Source organism: Pseudophryne corroboree, chromosome 3 (genome assembly GCF_028390025.1).
Source record: "Pseudophryne corroboree isolate aPseCor3 chromosome 3, aPseCor3.hap2, whole genome shotgun sequence".
Classification (NCBI taxonomy): domain Eukaryota; kingdom Metazoa; phylum Chordata; class Amphibia; order Anura; family Myobatrachidae; genus Pseudophryne; species Pseudophryne corroboree.
Genome location: NC_086446.1, coordinates 402,146,462 through 402,171,908, shown reverse-complemented (window position 1 = coordinate 402,171,908; position 25,447 = coordinate 402,146,462). Strand labels below are relative to the sequence as shown.

The 25,447-nt window shown below is 46.1% G+C and overlaps 1 long non-coding RNA gene across 1 annotated transcript in view; it reads right to left on the bottom strand.

Annotated features, from left to right (window-relative positions):
- The window catches only part of LOC135057836 (uncharacterized), a 97,658-nt gene that overhangs the window by 6,515 nt on the left and 65,696 nt on the right, over nucleotides 1-25,447 (bottom strand). The window contains exon 2 of the long non-coding RNA XR_010244401.1: nucleotides 4,919-5,001. This is a non-coding gene — a long non-coding RNA (uncharacterized LOC135057836). The remainder of the gene's footprint in view (nucleotides 1-4,918; nucleotides 5,002-25,447) is intronic.

The window sequence follows — 25,447 nt, the reverse complement described above, 5'->3', positions numbered from 1 at the left end:
TCCATTAAGGTCCAGATTTCGGCTCTGTCGATTTTCTTCCAAAAAGAACTGGCTTCACTGCCTGAAGTTCAGACATTTGTCAAGGGAGTGCTGCATATTCAGCCTCCTTTTGTGTCTCCAGTGGCACCGTGGGACCTCAACGTGGTGTTGGGTTTCCTAAAGTCACATTGGTTTGAGCCACTCAAAACCGTGGATTTAAAATATCTCACGTGGAAAGTGGTCATGCTTTTGGCCTTGGCTTCGGCAAGGCGGGTGTCAGAATTGGCGGCTTTGTCATGTAAAAGCCCCTATTTGATTTTCTATATGGATAGGGCAGAATTGAGGACTCGTCCCCAGTTTCTTCCTAAGGTGGTATCAGCTTTTCACTTGAACCAACCTATCGTGGTGCCTGCGTCTACTAGGGACTTGGAGGACTCCAAGTTACTGGACGTAGTCAGGGCCTTGAAAATTTATGTTTCCAGGACGGCTGGAGTCAGGAAGACTGACTCGCTATTTATCCTGTATGCACCCAACAAGATGGGTGCTCCTGCTTCAAAGCAGACTATTGCTCGCTGGATTTGTAGCACAATTCAGCTTGCACATTCTGTGGCTGGCCTGCCGCAGCCTAAATCTGTAAAAGCCCATTCCACAAGGAAAGTGGGCTCTTCTTGGGCGGCTGCCCGAGGGGTCTCGGCTTTACAACTTTGCCGAGCTGCTACTTGGTCAGGGGCAAACACGTTTGCAAAATTCTACAAATTTGATACCCTGGCTGAGGAGGACCTTGAGTTCTCTCATTCAGTGCTGCAGAGTCATCCGCACTCTCCCGCCCGTTTGGGAGCTTTGGTATAATCCCCATGGTCCTTACGGAGTCCCCAGCATCCACTAGGACGTCAGAGAAAATAAGATTTTACTCACCGGTAAATCTATTTCTCGTAGTCCGTAGTGGATGCTGGGCGCCCGTCCCAAGTGCGGACTGTCTGCAATACTTGTATATAGTTATTGTTAACTACAAGGGTTATTGTTGAGCCATCTTTTGAGAGGCTCTGTTATGTTCATACTGTTAACTGGGTATATTATCACGAGTTATACGGTGTGATTGGTGTGGCTGGTATGAGTCTTACCCGGGATTCAAAATCCTTCCTTATTGTGTCAGCTCTTCCGGGCACAGTATCCTTACTGAAGTCTGAAGGAGGGTCATAGTGGGAGGAGCCAGTGCACACCAGGTAGTCCTAAATCTTTCTTAGCTGTGCCCAGTCTCCTGCGGATCCGCTATTCCCCATGGTCCTTACGGAGTCCCCAGCATCCACTACGGACTACGAGAAATAGATTTACCGGTGAGTAAAATCTTATTATTTGTGTATCTGGCACTACGCGGGGGGGGGGGCATTATGTGTAGTTGTGAGGCCACACCCACTTTTGTAGGAACGCACGCGCATTGGGGGAGGGGGTAGCTCCTTCAGAGGTTTTATTTTCCAAAAGTAGCTCACACCCCAATTAAGGTTGGAGACCACTGCTCTACACCCTCCGCATGTCTGCGGGGGAAGGTGCCATCATCGGCCGTTCTCACCGTGGGCGGGGGTAAAGGGGGAGTGGCGGGACTTGGAGGTAGCCCATGACTGGGTACAGGGGGAGCAACGAGCCAGCAGCTCGGATCCCATAGCAGCTGCACGCGTGGTAGTTATGCTGCTGTGTATACTAGTTAAATGTGAAAATATTGTAATGGATGCAAGTGAGAGGCCAAACTTGCATGTGGGAGGCTTACCTTGCATTACATGTGAATAACTTAACACTCCTGCTGGTCTTACCTTTCTCTTAAGAGTGGATGTTTTTTTTTAACCAAAGAGGAGATGTATCAAACATTGGAGAGAGATAAAGTACCTGCCAATCAGCGCTTGTCATTTTTCAAACACAGCCTGCAAAATGTCAGTTAGGAGCGTATTGGCTGGTACCTTATCTTATCTCCAAGGCTTGATACTTGTCCTCCCAGCTATCACTTCCCTTTCTTAAGTGTGCACTTTTTCAAACTTTGGGGGCACTTTTTTTGTTAAAATAATACAAACATTGTACTGCTCATTTATGACATTCACATTTCTGCCACTTCACATTAATGTGAAGGTTTGTGTAATTGGTGGAAATAGTCAGGTGACTGCTGCAGAGCAACAGTACCAGTTGTTTGTTGGGAAGAGAAAGTTTAGAGGAATTAAGTACAGTAGTTCCAAGTATGCAGGGTTCAGGGGCAGTATAAGAGAGGAGGAGGCCTGTGTGCAGTCTCTATGTGTGCCAGCCCTTCCTGGTCATTATTCTACTGCACATGTGCAAATCTAATGGTTGCAGCAACATTTTCCTGGAGTTTTTTTTTTTGCAACAATACAGCTGCTGCCAATGTGGGACTCTGTAGAGGTAAGTATAATACATGGGTGCAGGGTATGCAGAGTGGGCCCCCTGGACCCAGGGGCCCGTGTGTTCCGCACATCCTGCACTCAATATAGATACGCCAGTTGTAGGGTCGCATCATGTGTCATCAAAAGGAGGAATGGAAATAAAGATGAGGTGCAGATAAGATGTAGGGATGAAGATTTTGTAAGCATTGAAAGATTTTCGTGTTGGCCCTTGGTGAATGAGGAGTAAGAGAAGGTTGTATATTCATGAAACGTCACAAATAGGTCGCGCACACCATTTGCACTGTTACTGCAAAGGGACCCATACACTAGAACGATATGTCTGAGGCTGAAGTCGGAGGCGATTTCCATTGAACTCTCCCGGGAGCTTCCCGGGAGTGTTTACATACGATTCCAAACGGTTTGGTACATTTTGCATGCGATATATCGTATGCGATCCCAGCCATGCCTGCGGGAACCGACATATCACTAGTGCAGCACTAACGATCTTGGGAAGCCGATCTGACCCTCACGGGAACGCGCATCGGATCGGAAACACCTCCAAAATGCCTGATTTCACCCGATATATCGGCCCGAATGCCCGAAATATGCTGAAATCGGGCATTATCGTTCTAGTGTATGAGGCCCTTAAGTTCTGTGTCAGATCTTCTCATTCTTCCACAGTATGTACAGTGGCCCTCATTCCGAGTCGTTCGCTCGGTAATTTTCTTCGCATCGCAGCGTTTTTCTGCTTAGTACGCATGCGCAATGTTCGCACTGCGACTGCGCCAAGTAATTTTGCTATGAAGATAGTTTTTTTACTCACGGCTTTTTCTTCGCTCCGGCGATCGTAATGTGATTGACAGGAAATGGGTGTTACTGGGCGGAAACACGGCGTTTTATGGGCGTGTGGATAAAAACGCTACCGTTTCCGGAAAAAACGCGGGAGTGGCTGGAGAAACGGAGGAGTGTCTGGGTGAACGCTGGGTGTGTTTGTGACGTCAAACCAGGAACGACAAGCACTGAACTGATCGCAGATGCCGAGTAAGTCTGAAGCTACTCTGAAACTGCTTAGTTTGTAATCGCAATATTGCGAATACATCGTTCGCAATTTTAAGAAGCTAAGATTCACTCCCAGTAGGCGGCGGCTTAGCGTGTGTAACTCTGTTAAAATCGCCTTGCGAGCGAACAACTCGGAATGAGGGCCAGTATGTGGTATTCATTGCTGTCTTATTGACATTTGGCTTTGCTCTTGCAATTCCATAATTTGTATTTCCAGTGTGCGTTTATTTTATGGCTCAGTATAAGATTTTTAATCAAGGAGCGATATTTTTTTATTTTTCCTGGGAATCAGTCTTAAATTGCTGATTGCTACTAACCTGTTAGATTTGTTTAATTGTTTTCTTTTATATGCTAGCATCTCCGTTATTTTCATTGTGTTGAAACAAGCAGACAGAAGAAGTATCCAACCAAAAATCAAAATCGCACCTGAATGCTGTATAAGTTTAATATGTCATTGGTTGTGGTAACTTGTGTTTAGCAAATGTGATATTTTCTTCAGAAGAAAATAATCCAGTGGATAAGTACCCTTAGAGCTAAATTTACTAAGAATCATGTGTTTGGCTAAGAATAATGATGTAAATGATTGTACATGATAGTATTTTAATAAATGAAATAGGGGAATTTACTGTGCTACTGTGTTTAAGTAGAACGTGCTTACCGATGGTGTATACATTCTTGTTTGGCTGCCGCATTTGCTGGAAGCCAAACATTCCCAAACATGAAGCCTGCACAGATGAATGAGATCTATGCAGTGCATCTCTGTGTAAATGTCTTTAATTGGTTAAAACGCAGAAAAAAACTGTGCGGTCCATCCGTCCCCCATCCCCCACCCCCCAAAACAAGCATAGCAAGCCCTGGGTTCCCAAAATACAGTGGGAAAACCCAATACTAGTTTTAATGTGTTTTTAAGGAGGCATTGCCGCAGGTAAGCCAACCATATAATGCAGTATTTCAGGTAGAGACTGTGGGACTAATGCTGAGTTGAATCTGTGACTATTGGCAGAGCCCATCCTAAGTAGGGATGGCCATCGATGGGTTATCCATCGATGGTACAATTGATGGATAACCTCGATGGTGGGAAACCATCTATAAGGGAACCATGGTTTCAGCCATCGATGGTTACCCCCTACTTTAGTTGTGAGTGAGCTGCATGCCAATCAGGACCCGGGGGCATGGCTTCGTGTGTGTCGGGGGCGGAGCTATGCTCCGTGTCCCATCACCTAGACAAAAAATAAATAAAAAGTATTTGGTTGTGCCATGCCATCGATGGAGGGAAACCATCAGGTTCTCCCCATCGATGGCAAAAGTATTTTATATCAGCCAAAAACCATCGATGATTAGGAATCATCGATGGTCAATGGTCATCCCTAATCCTGTGTGTTGCACTGCTCATGCTCTGTAGAAGTATATTCCCTAGGAATTGCATATGTGCCAATTCAAGTTTGGCCCTGCACATAAATAGAAGGCAGCCAGTTCCACTAACAAACGAGTTACGGTACCTGCATGAAGAGGTTGACATGAACTGCTCCCTGGAAGGACATTGCTTTTGATTATTTAACATCAGTTAAATATGCTATGTTTGCTGTAGAGAGTGAATACAATAGAACAACAAACAGATAAACAAATGTACAACTTCAAATCAGGTATCTGATCATTCAAAATAAATTCCTCCAAACTACACACAATACACTTATGTACACACAGCAAGGTTACAGGTTGTTTAACCTTAACTCTGATTAGCTAGTGAAATATATTCTGTTTACTTAACTGATTACCAATAAATAGTGTCCTGAAAAACAAATGACCCTTCATCACTATAGTGTTTCTGTGATTTAAGTTAAGATGCTTAATCATCACGTGTATGTGTGTGTGTGTGTGTGTGTGTATGTATGTATGTATGTATGTGTGTGTGCGTGCGTACATAATCTTATCTAAATATGCTCATTATAGCACTGAAACTGCTGTTGGGGTTTAGACATCATGGGCAGGATGTGATGCTGGCCAAACTCTGACTTTTTTTTAAAGGGGCAATCACTTACAAGTAGTGATGAGCGGGTTCGGTTCCTCGGAAACCGAACCCCCCCGAACTTCACCCATTTTACACGGGTCCGAGGCATACTCGGATTCTCCCGTATGGCTCAGTTAACCCGAGCGCGCCCGAACGTCATCATCCCGCTGTCGGATTCTCGCGAGATTCGGATTCTATATAAGCAGCCGCGCGTCGCCGCCATTTTCACTCGTGCATTGGAAATGTTGGGGAGAGGACGTGGCTGGCGTCCTCTCCGTGTATTGTTGATGCAAATATTTGTGCTTGCTTATTGCTTAATTGTGGGGACTGGGGAGCAGCTGTATATTAATAATATAGGAGGAGTACAGTGCAGAGTTTTGCTGATCAGTGACCACCAGTTTTATCCGTTCTCTGCCTGAAAAAAAACGCTCCTTATCTGTGCTCAGTGTGCTGCCTATATCTGTGCTCACACTGCTTAATTGTGGGGACTGGGGAGCAGCTGTATTATATAGGAGGAGTACAGTGCAGAGTTTTGCTGACAGTGACCACCAGTATACGTTGTCTGCCTGAAAAACACTCCATATCTGTGCTCAGTGTGCTGCATATATCTGTGCTCACACTGCTTTATTGTGGGGACTGGGGACCACCAGTATATTATATAGGAGGAGTACAGTGCAGAGTTTTGCTGACAGTGACCACCAGTATACTTTGTCTGCCTGAAAAACACTCCATATCTGTGCTCAGTGTGCTGCATATATCTGTGCTCACACTGCTTAATTGTGGGGACTGGGGAGCAGCTGTATTATATAGGAGGAGTACAGTGCAGAGTTTTGCTGACCAGTGACCACCAGTATACGTTGTCTGCCTGAAAAACACTCCATATCTGTGCTGCATTGTAGTATATAGTAGGAGTACAGTGCATAATTTTGCTGACCACCAGTATATAATATATAGGAGTACGGTACAGAAGGCCACTGCTGTACCTACCTCTGTGTCGTCAAGTATACTATCTATCCATACCTGTGGTGCATTTAAGTTTTGCACAGTTTGCTGACCACCAGTATATAATATATAGCATTACGGTACAGTAGACCACTGCTGTACCTACCTCTGTGTCGTCAAGTATACTATCCATCCATACCTGTGGTGCATTTAAGTTTTGCACAGTTTGTTGACCACCAGTATATAATATATAGCATTACGGTACAGTAGGCCACTGCTGTACCTACCTCTGTGTCGTCAAGTATACTATCCATCCATACCTGTGGTGCATTTAAGTTTTGCACAGTTTGCTGACCACCAGTATATAATATATAGCATTACGGTACAGTAGGCCACTGCTGTACCTACCTCTGTGTCGTCAAGTATACTATCCATCCATACCTGTGGTGCATTTAAGTTTTGCACAGTTTGCTGACCACCAGTATATAATATATAGCATTACGGTACAGTAGGCCACTGCTGTACCTACCTCTGGGTCGTCAAGTATACTATCCATCCATACCTGTGGTGCATTTAAGTTTTGCACAGTTTGCTGACCACCAGTATATAATATATAGCATTACGGTACAGTAGGCCACTGCTGTACCTACCTCTGTGTCGTCAAGTATACTATCCATCCATACCTGTGGTGCATTTAAGTTTTGCACAGTTTGCTGACCACCAGTATATAATATATAGCATTACGGTACAGTAGGCAACTGCTCTACCTACCTCTGTGTCGTCATTCGTCAAGTATACTATCCATCCATACCTGTGGTGCATTTCAGTTGTGCGCAGTATATATAGTAGTAGGCCATTGCTATTGATACTGGCATATAATTCCACACATTAAAAAATGGAGAACAAAAATGTGGAGGGTAAAATAGGGAAAGATCAAGATCCACTTCCACCTCGTGCTGAAGCTGCTGCCACTAGTCATGGCCGAGACAATGAAATGCCATCAACGTCGTCTGCCAAGGCCGATGCCCAATGTCATAGTAGAGAGCATGTAAAATCCAAAAAACAAAAGTTTAGTAAAATGACCCAAAAATCAAAATTGAAAGCATCTGATGAGAAGCGTAAACTTGCCAATATGCCATTTACGACACGGAGTGGCAAGGAACGGCTGAGGCCCTGGCCTATGTTCATGGCTAGTGGTTCAGATTTACATGAGGATGGAAGCACTCATCCTCTCGCTAGAAAAATGAAAAGACTTAAGCTGGCAAAAGCACAGCAAAGAACTGTGCGTTCTTCTAAATCACAAATCCCCAAGGAGAGTCCAATTGTGTCGGTTGCGATGCCTGACCTTCCCAACACTGGACGGGAAGAGCTTGCGCCTTCCACCATTTGCACGCCCCCTGCAAGTGCTGGAAGGAGCACCCGCAGTCCAGTTCCTGATAGTCATATTGAAGATGTCACTGTTGAAGCACACCAGGATGAGGATATGGGTGTTGCTGGCGCTGGGGAGGAAATTGACAAGGAGGATTCTGATGGTGAGGTGGTTTGTTTAAGTCAGGCACCCGGGGAGACACCTGTTGTCCGTGGGACGAATATGGCCATTGACATGCCTGGTTAAAATACAAAAAAAATCACATCTTCGGTGTGGAATTATTTCAACACAAATGCGGACAACAGGTGTCAAGCCGTGTGTTGCCTTTGTCAAGCTGTAATAAGTAGGGGTAAGGACGTTAACCACCTCGGAACATCCTCCCTTATACGTCACCTGCAGCGCATTCATCAGAAGTCAGTGACAAGTTCAAAAACTTTGGATGACAGCGGAAGCAGTCCACTGACCACTAAATCCCTTCCTCTTGTAACCAAGCTCCTGCAAACCACACCACCAACTCCCTCAGTGTCAATTTCCTCCTTACACAGGAAAGCCAATAGTCCTGCAGGCCATGTCACTGGCAAGTCTGACGAGTCCTCTCCTGCCTGGGATTCCTCCGATGCATCCTTGAGTGTAACGCCTACTGCTGCTGGCGCTGCTGTTGTTGCTGCTGGGAGTCGATCGTCATCCCAGAGGGGAAGTCGGAAGACCACTTGTACTACTTCCAGTAAGCAATTGACTGTCCAACAGTCCTTTGCGAGGAAGATGAAATATCACAGCAGTCATCCTGCTGCAAAGCGGATAACTCAGGCCTTGGCAGCCTGGGCGGTGAGAAACGTGGTTCCGGTATCCACCGTTAATTCAGAGGCAACTAGAGACTTGATTGAGGTACTGTGTCCCCGGTACCAAATACCATCTAGGTTCCATTTCTCTAGGCAGGCGATACCGAAAATGTACACAGACGTCAGAAAAAGAGTCACCAGTGTCCTAAAAAATGCAGTTGTACCCAATGTCCACTTAACCACGGACATGTGGACAAGTGGAGCAGGGCAGACTCAGGACTATATGACTGTGACAGCCCACTGGGTAGATGTATTGCCTCCCGCAGCAAGAACAGCAGCGGCGGCACCAGTAGCAGCATGTCGCAAACGCCAACTCGTTCCTAGGCAGGCTACGCTTTGTATCACCGCTTTCCATAAGAGGCACACAGCTGACAACCTCTTACGGAAACTGAGGAACATAATCGCAGAATGGCTTACCCCAATTTGACTCTCCTGGGGATTTGTGACATCGGACAACGCCACCAATATTGTGCGTGCATTACATCTGGGCAAATTCCAGCACGTCCCATGTTTTGCACATACATTGAATTTGGTGGTGCAGAATTATTTAAAAAACGACAGGGGCGTGCAAGAGATGCTGTCGGTGGCCCGAAGAATTGCGGGCCACTTTCGGCATTCAGCCACCGCGTGCCGAAGACTGGAGCACCACCAAACACTCCTGAACCTGCCCTGCCATCATCTGAAGCAAAAGGTGGTAACGAGGTGGAATTTAACCCTCTATATGCTTCAGAGGATGGAGGAGCAGCAAAAGGCCATTCAAGCCTATACATCTGCCCACGATATAGGCAAAGGAGGGGGAATGCACCTGACTCAAGCGCAGTGGAGAATGATTTCAACGTTGTGCAAGGTTCTGCAACCCTTTGAACTTGCCACACGTGAAGTCAGTTCAGACACTGCCAGCCTGAGTCAGGTCATTCCCCTCATCAGGCTTTTGCAGAAGAAGCTGGAGACATTGAAGGAGGAGCTAAAACAGAGCGATTCCGCTAGGCATGTGGGACTTGTGGATGGAGCCCTTAATTCGCTTAACCAGGATTTACGGGTGGTCAATCTGTTGAAATCAGAGCACTACATTTTGGCCACCGTGCTCGATCCTAGATTTAAAACCTACGTTGTATCTCTCTTTCTGGCAGACACAAGTCTGCAAAGGTTCAAAGACCTGCTGGTGAGAAAATTGTCAAGTCAAGCTGAACGTGACTCGTCAACAGCTCCTCCTTCACATTCTCCCGCAACTGGGGGTGCGAGGAAAAGGCTAAGAATTCCGAGCCCACCCGCTGGCGGTGATGCAGGGCAGTCTGGAGCGAGTGCTGACATCTGGTCCGGACTGAAGGACCTGCCAACGATTACTGACATGTCGTCTACTGTCACTGCATATGATTCTCTCACCATTGAAAGAATGGTGGAGGATTATATGAGTGACCGCATCCAAGTAGGCACGTCAGACAGTCCGTACGTATACTGGCAGGAAAAAGTGGCAATTTGGAGGCCCTTGCAGAAACTGGCTTTATTTTACCTAAGTTGCCCCCCCTCCAGTGTGTACTCCGAAAGAGTGTTTAGTGCAGCCGCTCACCTTGTCAGCAATCGGTGTACGAGGTTACTTCCAGAAAATGTGGAGAAGATGATGTTCATCAAAATGAATTATAATCAATTCCTCCGTGGAGACATTCACCAGCAATTGCCTCCAGAAAGTACACAGGGACCTGAGATGGTGGATTCCAGTGGGGACGAATTAATAATCTGAGAGGAGGGGGATGTACACAGTGAAAGGGGTGAGGAATCGGAGGATGATAATGAGGTGGACATCTTGCCTCTGTAGAGACAGTTTGTGCAAGGAAAGATTGATTGCTTCTTTTTTGGTGGGGGCCCAAACCAACCAGTCATTTCAGTCACAGTCGTGTGGCAGACCCTGTTGCTGAAATGATGGGTTCGTTAAAGTGTGCATGTCCTGTTTATACAACATAAGGGTGGGTGGGAGGCCCAAGGACAATTCCATCTTGCACCTCTTTTTTCTTTCATTTTTCTTTGCATCATGTGCTGTTTGGGGACAATTTTTTGAAGTGCCATCCTGCCTGACACTGCAGTGCCACTCCTAGATGGGCCAGGTGTTTGTGTCGGCCACTTGTGTTGCTTAGCTTAGTCACACAGCGACCTTGGTGCGCCTCTTTTTTTCTTTGCATCATGTGCTGTTTGGGGACAATTTTTTTGAAGTGCCATCCTGCCTGACACTGCAGTGCCACTCCTAGATGGGCCAGGTGTTTGTGTCGCCCACTTGTGTCGCTTAGCTTAGTCACACAGCGACCTTGGTGCGCCTCTTTTTTTCTTTGCATCATGTGCTGTTTGGGGACTATTTTTTTGAAGTGCCATCCTGCCTGACACTGCAGTGCCACTCCTAGATGGGCCAGGTGTTTGTGTTGGCCACTTGGGTCGCTTAGCTTAGCCATCCAGCGACCTTGGTGCACCTCATTTTTCTTTGCATCATGTGCTGTTTGGGGACTATTTTTTGAAGTGCCATCCTGTCTGACACTGCAGTGCCACTCCTAGATGGGCCAGGTGTTTGTGTCGGCCACTTGGGTCGCTTAGCTTAGCCATCCAGCGACCTCGGTGCAAATTTTAGGACTAAAAATAATATTGTGAGGTGTGAGGTGTTCAGAATAGACTGAAAATGAGTGGAAATTATGGTTATTGAGGTTAATAATACTATGGGATCAAAATGACCCCCAAATTCTATGATTTAAGCTGTTTTTGAGGGGTTTTTTTGTAAAAAAACACCCGAATCCAAAACACACCCGAATCCGACAAAAAATTTTCAGGGAGGTTTTGCCAAAACGCGTCCGAATCCAAAACACGGCCGCGGAACCGAATCCAAAACCAAAACACAAAACCCGAAAAATTTCCGGTGCACATCACTACTTACAAGTGATGGTTTTGCCTTGTATGTTATGGCTCCTTTAAAAAAAACTTAGAACTCGGCGGCATTACATCCCGCCCAATGGGCCCGATTCAGAGATGCATGCAGCTTAATTATTTGCAACTGTGCATGCACCAAAACATTAGAACTCCCCAACGGCGCATGCATTACACAGAGTGTATGCACAAAGGTACTGTTGCATTCGGATGCTATCAGAAATGGAGCGGCAATGTGATGGTCATTTCTGTGTGGTAACCGGAAGTGAACGCAAAACAAAGTCCGTCTCATGGGTGTGTTAGGGGAATGTTGCATTCTGCTGAAAGCAGTTGCACTTCCACTGAGGCCACATGCAGAAATAGAAACTGCACCTGCCACAGGGCAGGTGCACGTGATGGTGCACCGATCAGGACTGCCATCAGATATTATAGGGCCCTGCACTGACCGCGGTGCTCCACCTCCGGCAGGCTATAGCGTGAGTGACCCTATGGCCCTCATTCCGAGTTGTTCGCTCCCTAGCTGCTTTTAGCAGCATTGCACACGCTAAGCCGCCGCCTACTGAGAGTGAATCTTAGCTTAGCAGAATTGCGAATGAAAGATTTGCATAATTGCGATTAGAAATTTCTTAGCAGTTTCTGAGTAGCTCGACACTTACTCTGCCACTGCGATCAGTTCAGTCAGTTTCGTTCCTGGTTTGACGTCACAAACACACCCAGCGTTCGCCCAGGCACTCCCCCGTTTCTCCAGCCACTCCCGCGTTTTCCCCAGAAACGGCAGCGTTTTTTCACACACACCCATAAAACGGCCAGTTTCCGCCCAGAAACACCCACTTCCTGTCAATCACACTCCGATCACCAGAACGAAGAAAAATCCCCATAATGCCGTGAGTAAAATACCTAACTGTTGAGTAAAATAACTAAGCGCATGCGCTCTGCGAACATTGCGCATGCGCAGTAAGCGACTAATCGCAATATAGAGAAAATCAGCAACGAGCGAACAACTCGGAATGAGGGCCTATGTCCAGTGGTGCAGATAGAGGGGGGAGAGGGTACAATTTACCCGGGTCCAGGTCTGCTGAAGGGGCCCAGTGAGGCTCCAGTAGGGGCCCAGTCCACCTCCCCCTTACCTAGCAGCAGCAGCTATTTTCCTCAGCCCATCACACTCTGCTGTGTACTGGGCTGCAGTGTGGCCATGGAGGTGCTTAAAATACTATTTTTTCAGTATTTTTTTCTAAGGGTACATGACCACACCTCCTGTGATTAGGCCACGCACCTTGAAAAGTACCTGGGCCCATCCCGGCTCTCGACTGCCCTGCCTATGTCATTAATGAACACACCAAGGGCCTGATTCATGGGCTTAATTCCGCATCCTACAGCCCTGCACTGCCCCCCCCAAACACACACACCACTGTGTGCTGGTACCCTCCTGGTGCACTCCCAGATCCCCCTATATGCTTCTCCCCCACCACACAGCCAGCTGTCCTTCCGGCTGCAGGGGGGAGAGGAGTCACTGCTGGACACCCCCATACTCCTTCTCACCTGGCGGCGCAGGTATTGCAAGGGAAAGCTCTTATCGATTTGTATCAATGCAATATGTGGCATCATCCTACCACCTTCTTAGTACATTCCGGCCTGAGTGTGGTGGACAGCTACCATTAGAGTATTTATGTACAGACGTTGCAGCTGTCATCTAGGCTGTGTCTAATCGCACCCATGATCTGTTTGCTGCGGGGTGTGTACTTGTATATTCACACCATCTGAACATAGATTTTCTAAATTTTCAGCCGAGTCATTTCTGCGAGTAGTAAATATGTGCATAGGCAGTGTCGGACTGGGGTATGAAGGGCCCACCGGGGAATGCAGTGGTAGGGGCCCATGTTTAGGGGTATGGTCAGTCTCCAGAGGGGGTTTGGCCAGCCGCTACATAGGTTTGCGTAACCATTAGTGAGTGCATGGGCTGGGCTCCTTGACAAATATATAAATACCTGTACTGCTAGTGCATGCATGATAATGTACAAGATAAATATTGGCAATGCACTGTAGAGAATACACCATAGTCCTGTGCAGTATAAGGTAGGTAACATATGTATAATGTATAATTCAAGAACACAGTCTGGATCCTGATCACAAGAGGTGGAGGAGGATTCCCCCAGGCAGTGGGGCCCACCGGTGGTTTCCCCTGTACCCCTGTGGGCCAGTCCGACCCTGTGCATAGGCATCGCAGCAACGATGGTGACTGCTAAATCTGTATAATGAGGTGACTGAGGCAGGGCTAGGGAATCATATAATTTATGATAGACTGACATGTTTTAATAACACCCACCACCACAGCCCAAACTTTGACAATTTTCTTTTTAAACTGGTTTACGGTTTAAGCCCCATCAATGCTGTAGCTACATCCGCAGTATCAACAGCTCTGACACCCTGGGGAGGGGGGGGTCTGTCTGTTTTGTCAGTCCCGGTCTCCACAATTTCTAATGGCAGTCCTGGATTGCACTGTATGTTATTTGCAACATTCTGCATACTGTACAAGAGGTATTAATTAAAGTGCATCTGATCTTCGCTGGCGTGGTGGGGCCCTATTGGACATAAACTTAGTGCTAGGTACTTACCAGACGAGGTCACCTGAATGCTGGTTGTGGACAAAAAGTATGCCAAGATCCTGAATTCGGTCTGTGCTAGATTCATACCCCCCAACATCGGGAGATGGGGAAACGGGACTCCGAGGAGCGGTGAAGCCACGCTGCAGCCAAAAGGGGGTGTGACCTATAGGAAAGGGGCATGGCTTTGCGGGCGCAAGCCACACCCCAGTCTTTCATCACTGTGGGGGCATGCCCAGCGCTCTGTGAGCTGCTGGCATGCCCCCAGACCCTCTGTCTCCCGTGAATAGTCGCCGTGCTGCTTAGCTGGGCAGAGTAGTAAGTGACAGGAGCCTCCAAACTGCCCCCACTGTGGGACACTGCGGCCCACAGGTGGGACAGCGGGACAGTCCCCAAAAAATGGGACTGTCCCGCGACAGTCGGGACAGTTGGGAGAAATGTAGATTGCAGTGTTCATTATGATTATTCTGATTAATAGTGCTTGGTACTATAGAGTGTGCATCAGCATTATATTTTCTTTTCCTGTGTGAAACTACAAGTCTCAGCATGATAGCACCTCTCATATTTTTAATAAGGGCGTTTAACCCCTCATATATTAAAATAAATTTGGCAAATACTTGTACAAAAACAGCGAGGGGCTATGAAAAACAGAGCAAGGAGCATGGTAAAGACCGCTAGCTAGTGTCAGTGAGTAATGTATACACCTAGTATGTACCAGTTAGGTGACATGGAAAACAACATTAAGATATTTGGGACCTGAGAATCAAGTTTGATACTGAACCCATTTTATCAGCTTGATCATTCTGAACTATGTCTGTCCTATTATAATTAGACTTACACTTCCATCTTGTGGCAGTTTCTGATATAACAGCAGCCAAACCACATATCAACCTACTACATAATCTGTACATAACAGAATAATGCCTAGTCCAGTGGTTCCTAATTTTTTTTTAAATCACTGCACCCTAGAGTATCAGTATTTTTAATCACTGCATCCCTAGGGCAAAAGTTCTATTTTGATAAATTTAGAAAGAAATATTAAATTAAGTCAATTGCCTTAGGTTCAGTTGGTGAGGGACATGATTTACTTTTGTTTGTCCACTAATTTTTGATTGGAAGCCACAAGCACTGGTTTTACCTATTAAATTGACCATAAATAATTTGAATTGGTCCTGGACTAATAACCAAGGGCACCCCTGCAAGTGTCCCGAAATACCCCAGCGAGCCATGGCACCCAAATTGGGAACCACAGACCTAGTCATCAGTCCATGAGTCACAAACTTTTTTTTTTTTTGTTTCTTAGAATTAGGTATCTTATTTTCTAGTACCGGCAACAAGAAAACACACAGCTTCAGTGCAGAACAGTGATTAAATTAACTGTATCACAAGTTGCCACACAAATATCAGTCAGCAGTGTTGCCACGGAACGAAAAAAAACAGACTGACTCACTGACTGGAAGTGCGCCGAGAATAGAACAGCTGAGACTGGGGGAAGTAGTGAGAGAGGTGGCAGCCAGCAAGACCAATACACCGAATGGGTTTATTGCCAAATTGGTTTGTATAAATATAATTCTCTTTTAATTATAAAACAAGGCTTACATTTAAGTTTGGAACTTACATATATGTCCTACTTAATACATGTTTGGAACATGACACATCTGGCATGTGTTCCAGAGTTTGTTGACCCCTGCCCTATTCTATGACAGCATGGAGATTTTGTGTTCCTACCTGGGCACTAACATTTTTCAATAAGCACTTTAGCTCTACAAGTCTAGGAGGTAGATTAACTAAAGTCTGAATAAATCTGTCTGTCTCTAGCAGATACCCACATGGATATCTCCTCCCTGCATGCATACATGGCATCAGTAGCGTAACTCCCAGAGGCCATGGAAGCATTGGCCTCTAGGTGCCAGCTGTGAGGGGGGCACAGAGAGATCCATCTATAACCACTGGTTATTGATGGATCTATCTATTATATCTGGGCTATTACATTTTATTTCTATTACATCTTTGCTGTGGGAGACTTAATGCAGGGTCTTTTTTGTATTTTATTTTGGTTTTATTGTATTTTTTGGATTTTAATGCTGTTATGGACGAGTCTGTGGACAGGTGGAGGCCTGACTCACTGCGTAAAATTGGTGGACCCACTGCCTTTGCGCGCTTGATTACGTAGTTGGGAATAGTGGATGTTTGGCATTTACGTAATCACTCCACTCGTTGTTATTCTTGTTTTCCTATCTCCCATGGGATGTTCTGCCGTATCGATATGGCTTTACTCTCCTGCTCCCTGCTTCCCTGTGTATCTGCTGTGGAATACCTGGCACGTTGGATATCGGATCATTCCCCTATATTATTGTCCCTAAATTTTGATATACCTAAGGGGGCGTCCTTTTGGAGGTTTAACCCTTTCTGGTCTCTCAGATGGGTGCAGCCTCTAAACTCCTTGCGCTCTCGGAAGAATTCTTTACTAATAACCCAATTAGTATTAATGCCCCTATGGTTTAGGATGCCTTTAAGGCTTTTTTGGTTGGTTCAGTAATTTCTAGGGTTGCCCAATTAAAGGTCTTTAATAGGAAATCTGAGGAAGAGTTGGAGAGGAGTAGTGGTGAGATTGAACAGATTTACTTGCGTAGCAGCCTTTCAGCTAATGGGTGGAATGGCTGATGGACCGACTTACTGCTTCATAAGTCAAAGAGATCTCTATTATTTCGATTTTTATATTCAGGGTGACCGCTTGGGTAGACAGGAATCACCCCCTACACAAGGGCGTAGCTACCATAGGTGCAGTGAGTGCAGCTTTTGTGGGGCCCAGAACTGAGAGGGGCCCACCTTCCCTGTCACAATTACATGTGTTATATACATTTTTAAACATTCGGTGGTACATAGAGGTCTTTACAAACTTTTGCCTTGGGGCCTGCAGTATATCTAGGTATGCCCCTGGACCTGCTCATTGTAATGTGATGTAAAATGAACTGGGGGGGGGGGGGGATTATAATGTTACATAATATGAACTGTGAGACTGTAATGTGGCACAATATGAAGTGGAAGCAATATAGTGTGGCATAACATGAACTGGGGACACTGTCATAATGTGAATTGGGGTACTGTGTTGCATAATGTGTACAATCTGACATAACGTGACCTACGGCACTACTATGGTTCATAAAATAAACTAGGGCACTACTATGGGGTATAACATTAACTTAGCCACTACTATGGTTTAGAAAATGAACTAAGGCACTATTATGGGGCATACAATTAACAATAGCTGGGGAGAGGTGTTTCTCTAGAAGAATTGGGACTGGGGCCCCTTCAATTGGGACTGGGGCCCACAAAGTTCTGGCTACACCCCTGCCCCTACAACTGTGCATAGCATAAGAAATGCACCTGGAGATTGTGTGGATACCGCTTCTATAGCTTCTAGTTTTTATACTCATTTTCTGGATGTATATAGGTCTAGAGTACAGTATAAATATTCAAAATTGTCTAAGTATCTGTCTAAGATAGTAGTCCCCATCTTGAGCCCTGATTCACAGCAATCCTTGGAGGCTCCCATCACCCTCAAGGATGTGGAAAATGCTATGACGTATTTTCCTAGTAATAAGGAGTGGATGGTCTTCCTATTGAATTGAATAAAATGCATTTCAAATTTTGTGCCCCCAAATGTCTGTTAATTTTTGAATCTCTGTTGGAGGGTGGTACCCTTTCCTTGGATTCGTATCGTCCTATCTCTCTCTTGCTACACTCCTAGTCCTCCATCTTAACAATGTAGTGCTGGAGTTGGTACACTCCGATCAGACTGGCTTTATGCTGGGCAGGTCTACTACTATTAGGGGTATATTCAATTGCAGTCGAAAAAATGCCGTCTGTCGAAAAGCTTTTTTCGACAAGTCGAGGCATTCGACTTGTCGAAAAGCACGTGGATCGGCGGAATAGCTGCCGATCCACGTGTTGATGTCGAAAATGGGGCCAAATCCGACAGATTTTAGCCCCGTTTTCGACCATCTCAATCCGACATCAAAGTGATGTCGGAATGAGATGGAGCCAGAGGAGGCAAGGGGGAGGGGGGGGGGGCGAGCCGCGGGGGGGACAGCCGGCGGCATCCAGAGGAGATCAGCGCTACAGTAGCGCTGCAGCTGGATGTCACTCACCCGCCCAACCTCACGGCAGCTTCCACCCGGCTACAGCACGCAGCTGGAGACGGGTGGAAGCTGCCGTAAGGTCGGGCGGCTGAGTGACATCCAGCTGCAGCGCTGATCTCCTCTGGATGCTGCCGGCTGTCCCCCCGCAGCTCGCCCCCCTCTCCTCCTCTGGGTCCCATCTAAATTCGACTTGAAAAGGTCGAATTTTAGATGGGATTGAATAGGGGTTGTCGGATCCATTCCGACAAATACATGTCGGAATGGATCCGACTTTAATTGAATATACCCCTTAATCTCAGGCGACTATTTACATATATGCAGTTGGTGGGAGATGAGATGGACAATACGATAGTTGTATCACTGGATGCTGCCCGTGCCTTTGATGCTGTGGAATAGGTGTGCCTTTAGGAAGTTCTTGTGAGATTTGGGATAGGCCCTAATTTTTTGTCCTGGATTAAACTGCTGTATTCCTGTCCAGCTGCGAGGGTTAATGGTAATGGTTTCACCACTGAATCTTTTTTTGTTGGGGTGAGGGACTCGACAGGGGTGCCCGCTGTCCCCACTGCTCTTTGCCCTTGCAATAGAACCCCTGGCATGTGCTATTAGAGCTTCTGCCGCTATAAAAGGTTTTCATGTCATGGGCCAAGAGGAGAAAATTGGTATATATGCAGACGATATGCTTTATTTTTTATGGATATGCCCCACTCTTTGCCTGCTCTCCTTGACTTGGTACAGGAGTTTGGTTCTTTTGCAGCTATCCACATTAATCGGGACAAATTGGTGGTGTTTCCATTGCTTCTCTCTATGCTGGAACCCCTCTGCTATGACCTTCCCCTTATATGGTGTACTCAGTTTAAATATCTCTGTATTCAAATTTCTCACTCTCCCACTGATTTTATCACATTAAACTCTGTGTAGACCCAGTGCCAGATTAAGGTCTACATTGGCCTGGAGCTGAAATTTATGAAGGGCCTGTTGTTGACAGGCAGTGGTTGTGATTAGTGCCACAGAGAATTGTTCCCTGTTTGGGCAGGGGGTGTGCTGGCATACTACATCACTGAACTTCCTCACCTACACTATATCATTACTACACTACATCTCCACACTATGGGGCATATTTATCACAATCTGCATCCAAGGATGTATCAATTATCGCATACAGAGACAGAGCTTCTAAGAAATCTCTGTCCCTGCAAATTTAAAATTTTTTTGTGAAAAATACCCTGAGATTGTACAGTGCATGCACTGCCACCGGCAATTAAGACTCCATGTGGACAAAACACGTGTGTCAGTATAAATGTGAATGAAAAATATATAAATATGAATATTACAGTATTTATTAAACAAAGCTAGAGCGCATGCCTCTCAGCAAACACAGCCAGCTGCAAAAGTGCAGGGACACAGATACATGCTCATATCTCCTTCAGGTACAAGTGAGACCACACGCCGCTGCCAGTATAGTGTCCACTTTCCCTACCCCTCCGTGCTGACAATTCTGCACAGTCACTCCAGTAGCATAATACAGTGGGAATACTTCCTTCACTGAAGCCGGCGATCTCCTTTAGCTGATAATTGATGCTCCATATAGCACTGCGTCAGTTGGTATGGGTGGATGGTTGTGCAGCTTTTCTGCTGACACAGCTGCACACTCCCTCCTGCATTTTGAGATGGGAGCACTTCTTTCATTATAGCCGGCAATCTCCTTCAGCCGCTACTTCATTTTCTGGATGCTCCGTATAGCGCTGTGTCAGTCTTTGTGGGTGGGCAGGTAGACCTCACGTGCCTAGTGGGAAATACACCACTGGGGGGGCAGAGACACAGGTGGAAAGGCTAGCAGAATCACACATGGTGAAGGGGGCAGAGATACAGGTGGGGAGGGGTCAGAGATACAGTTGGAAAGGTTGGCAGAAACAGACATGGTGAAGGGGATAGAGAAACAGGTGGGGAGGGGGCATAGATACAGGTGATGAGGGGGCATAGATACAGGTGGGAAGGGCGCAGAAAGACAAGTGGGCAGGGGGCAGAGATACAGGTGGGGAGGTGGCAGTAGCCAACGTGGTGAAGGGGGCAGAGATACAAGTGGGGAGGGGGCCGAGACACAGGTGAGGACGGTGCAGAGACATGGGTGAGGTGGGGGCAGAGATACAGATGGGAGGGGGCAGAGATACACGTGGAAAGGCTGGCAGTACCCAACATGGTGAAGAGGGCAGAGAAACAGGTGGGGAGGGGGCAGAGAAACAGGTGAGGAGGGTGCAGAGACATGGGTGGGGAGGGGGCAGAGATACCGGTAGGGAGGGGGCACAGATACAGGTGGGAAGGGGGCAGAGATACAGGTGGGGAGGGGGCTCAGATACGGATGGGGCAGAGATATGGCTGGGGAAGGGGCAGAGATATGGGTGGGGAGGGGGCAGAGACATGGGTGGGGAGGGGGCACAGATGAGGATGGTGCAGAGACATGGGTGAGGAGGGGGCAGAGATACAGATGGGAGGGGCAGAGATACACGTGGAAAGGCTGGCAGTAGCCAACGTGGTGAAGGGGGGCAGAGAAACAGGTGGGGAGGGGGCAGAGAAACAGGTGAGAAGGGTGTAGAGACACGGGTCGGGAGGGGGCAGAGATAAGGGTGAGGAGGGTGCAGAGATACTGGTGGGGAAGGGGCACAGATACAGGTGGGAAGGGGGCAGAGATACAGGTGGGGAGGGGGCTCAGATATGGATGGGGCAGAGATATGGCTGGGGAGGGGGCAGAGAACGGGTGGGGAGGGGGCAGAGACATGGGTGGGGAGGGGGCACAGATACGGGTGGGGAGGAGGTAGAGATACAGGTGAGGAGGGGCACAGATATGGATGGGGCAGAGATATGGGTGGGGAGGGGGCAGAGACATGGGTGGGGAAGGGGCACAGATACAGGTGGGGAGGGGGCAGAGGCACAAGTGAGGAGGGAGGTGGAGGCACCAATGGTAAAAGAAGCAGTGGCACAGGTGTGAATGGCCAGAAACACAGGTGGGGTGGGGTAAAAGACACAGGTAATAAAAAGGTGAAGTGGGACAGATTCTAAGGAGCAGTAACATGAATGATGCAGTCTGACAGAGGCAGCTGCAGCCATATCTAATGTCCCTGGCCATTTTAGGGAACCTTAACTTGATGCTACATAATCCCCACCACCTGGTCCAGTCACAGTGCTTCTGTGATTGGCACCGAGGTAGGGAACATCGGGCAGGAAGAAGAGCAGCAGAGGATAAGGGAGGACCAGAAATGGGGTCAGGCGGTGCACGGCTAAACCCCCCCACCCCCACCCCCACCCCCACCCCAGGCTTCCCCACTGGTCACCAGATCTTAAGCCCTGCTGTCAATTCAGCTGCAAAGAGAGAAGAAGCAGTGAGTGCACTGCAAAAGTACTAGCAGCATGTGGGCTGGGCTTTGGTTGGGAGGCGGGGCTTCAGACAGGTCTCGGAGGCGTCTTTGCAGACGGGTCCGGCAGCCGAAGCTTCGGACAAATCAGAGAGCAGGAGATGCAGATGGGTCCTGAAGGTGGAGCTTCTGACATCACGGGGATGGAGCATCTGACAGGTCAGGACAAGGGACGGTGCTTCTGGCATAGTAGGGGCTTCTGTGGGCCGGCTGGGGTCAGGGGTGACGTTTTTCAGGTGGCCGAGAGGTGAGTGAGCTGCGCTGGTGGTGACAGGAGAGCCTGTGGGCCTATTTTCAATGGGGGGCCTGGAGCTGCAGCTCCATCCGCGCCATTGTTAATCCGGCCCTGTGTAGACCTAAAGTAGAGGGTGGCCTGGCACTGCCAGACTTGTGTCTCTATTATATAGCTTCTTAGCTAGTACAGTTTAGCGAGTGGGTCACCCCAGGGGATTATGGGAAACTTCCGGTTGCTCTCTTGGATAAGGAGGGTTTAACATTCTCTCCACTACAGTTCATTTTAGCACGCACTCCGTTTTCCGCCCTTCCTCCACTGTTACATCAGGCCCAAAGAGTATGGTTGGCAACTTAGAAACTTTAGTGGGATCTCACCATATACCCTTGCTCCCCAGTGTGGAACAACATGTCTTTCCCTGGGGGGTAGTTCTGGCTGGACTTCTTTCGGGGTTTCTGCCATAGGTCAATTATATCAAGATGGGGTTCTTCACAACTTTGATTACTTATCTACTACATATGCTATTCCTAAACATTATTTATATCGGTATTTAGTGCTCTGTCATGCCTTATCTGCACAGTGGGGAGGGGGGCTCTGTTCCACAATTTGCTGAATCCCCTGTTCATACGCTGGTCCATACTATGCCTTACCATGGAAAAGTTTCTGTTCTCTACTCCTCCCTCCTCCCTCCTCCCGGACTGGTGCTTTGAGAACTCTCCGTGCTCAATGGGTAACAGATTTGGGTACAATTGAAGATGAAGAGTGCGATCAAATTATAGGTCCCCGCGTGGGGCCATGGCGTATGCTAGATTCCAGTAGATCCAACTATACATTTTGCATAGGGACTAATGGACCCTGGGTAAACTGTTTACATTTGGAGGATCGGCATCTGATACATGCCCTAAATGTTCTGTTCCAGCTGCTGGTTTCTGGCATCTACTCTTGCTCTGCCCGTTAGTCTATGCTTTTTGGGAAGAAATAACAATCTCTATATATCACACTGGTATACATATTCCCTTAATTAACCCACATGTATGTATATTTGGCTTAGATTTACAGGACTCCCTCTCAGTTCACTCTCGTCTATATGTCAGTAACACTCTTACACTGGCTCGTGTGTGTATAGCTCGTACCTGGATGGTCCATGACCCTCTGTCACATACTGCTTGGGCTACCATGGTGAACACTACACTCTCTCTTGAGCGTTTTATGTACTCTAAACGTAAATGCCCAATGAATTATGTGGGGCCTTTGAAAGAACTCTTGGTACTTCATTGATCCTACTCCTTAAAACCTATGTTGTCTGTACTCCACTTAACATCTTACTGCCTTTGACATGTGCCACCCTACCTTCAGGTATATATTTATGCACTAAAAAATGTATCATATAAAAATATATTACAAGGAAGCGCATATATATATTTGATTAAAAATTGTAGATATTTTTTATTTATATAATAGACAATTTTCTTAATAATGCGCTTGATTGTTACACAGGCTTGACAGTTAAAACCATTAGTGGTTGGACAGTCAAAACTGTGTGGTTTTGTTTTTGATATATTTATGCAATTTGCTCTTTACATATCTTGATATACAGGAGTAGATATATCTGTATCCATTTACAACCTCTTATATGACCTGTATAGAAGTATAGTCTCATAATTTAAAATTTTAATTTGTACTCTTTTATTTATGTTGCCCTCATCTCTCTGCAATGGTTATCTGTTAAAATACATTTACGTGTACTCAATATTCTCTCTAGATATTTTGAAAGAAACTCAGGAAATGCATATACTTTTTTTTGTTATTATTATTTTATTTGTATGTTTGTTCTTTTGTTATTGAAAAAAACAAAATAAAAACCATGATGTATTTTTTTTTTGATCTACGCCTCCGTGAGCATGGTCTAGAACGTAGTCAGGCGGACCATCCCAGAATTCGTTTGGCTCCTTTTTGTCCCAAGTCCCCACACATGGAGGAACCGATACAGTCTCACTCCTAAAGAACGACAGCTCAGACGTCAGTAGAAACTCTTTCTGTATTGTGTCTCACCCTATCATTTCTTAAAGAACTGTACAAGCCTTCCTAACCTGTACAGGAGGAGTCAGGTGGCAGCCATCCTCCTTAAACAGACTGTCTAATTACTGTAACTTTCAAGAGTATCAAACCTTATCAAACTCTTGTTCTCATTGACTCTGGGGCTGCTGGGAATTACATTTCTTCATCTTTAGTTTAATTCTTAGAGATACCTCTCAAGACCCTACAGCAACCAGTAATTCTCACAGCAGTTAATGGAACTTGGATCCATGGAGGGACTATTACTATTATAATAACATAGTTAATAAGGTTGAAAAAACACAAATTGTCCATCAAGTTCAACCTGTATATAATTCTTAACACTATTCTGTATTTAGTTATAGTTTAACTATAATGACCCAGATAACGGTATGTTTTCAATATTAACTAACAACTATAATACATGCTGTTTCTATAATACATAACTACCTTCTCTGGCAGAGACTTCCAAGTCCTTTCTGCCCTTACTGTGAAGAACCCTTTCCTACATTTTCTCTCCTCTAACCTCAGAGGATGTCTGTGTGTCCTGTGTAGAGATTTTTCAATAAACAAGTCGCCTGATAGCTCCATGTATCATCCCTTTATATATTTGTAAAATTGATAATGTATCCTCTTAGACGCCTCTTTTCTAGTGTAAACATATCTAACCTAGTAAGCCTAGCCTCATAATCCAGTGCCTCTAACCCCTTAATCAATTTTGTGGCTTGCCTCTGGACCTTCTCAAGTTCCAAGATATCTCTTTTTATAGTGCCATTCCCAGAACTGCACACAATATTCACAGTGTGGTCGAACCAATGATTTATATAGTGGCAGGATTATACTCTCATCCCTTTTCTCAATTCCCCATTTTACACATGCTAACACCTTATTTGCCTTCATTGCTGCACTGTGACATTGGGAGCTGCTACTAAGTCCATTATCAATGATCACCCCCAAATCTTTTTCAACTACTGTTTCCCCTACATTTTCACCATTTAATTTATAGGCTACATGTTTACTTTTAGTCCCAAAGTGCATAACTTTAATTTTTTCTATATTGAACCTCATTCTCCATTTATCTGCCCAAACTTCCAGTTTATATAAATTGTTCTGTAGGGACTCAACATTCATGTCTGAATTAATTACCCTACACAGTTTGATATCATCTTCAAAAATTGACACTATGCTTTCCAGACCTACTCCTAGGTCATTAATAATTATGTTGAACAGTAGTGGCTTGAGTACTTACTCTTGCAGTATTCCACTGTATACTGAGGCCCTGTTGGAAAACATCCCATTAACCACCACTCGCTGTTCCCTGTTATCCAGCCAATTACTTATCCAAGTATGAATAGTGTTACCTAAACCAAGCTCTCTTAACTGTGTCAAAGGCTTTAGCAAAATCCAAATAGATCACATCCTCTGCTTTTCCCTGGTCAAGATTATCACTCACATTTTCATGGAAGCTAATTAAGTTAGTTTGACATGACCTATCCCTCACAAAACCATGCTGGTTCCTATTAATAACTAGTG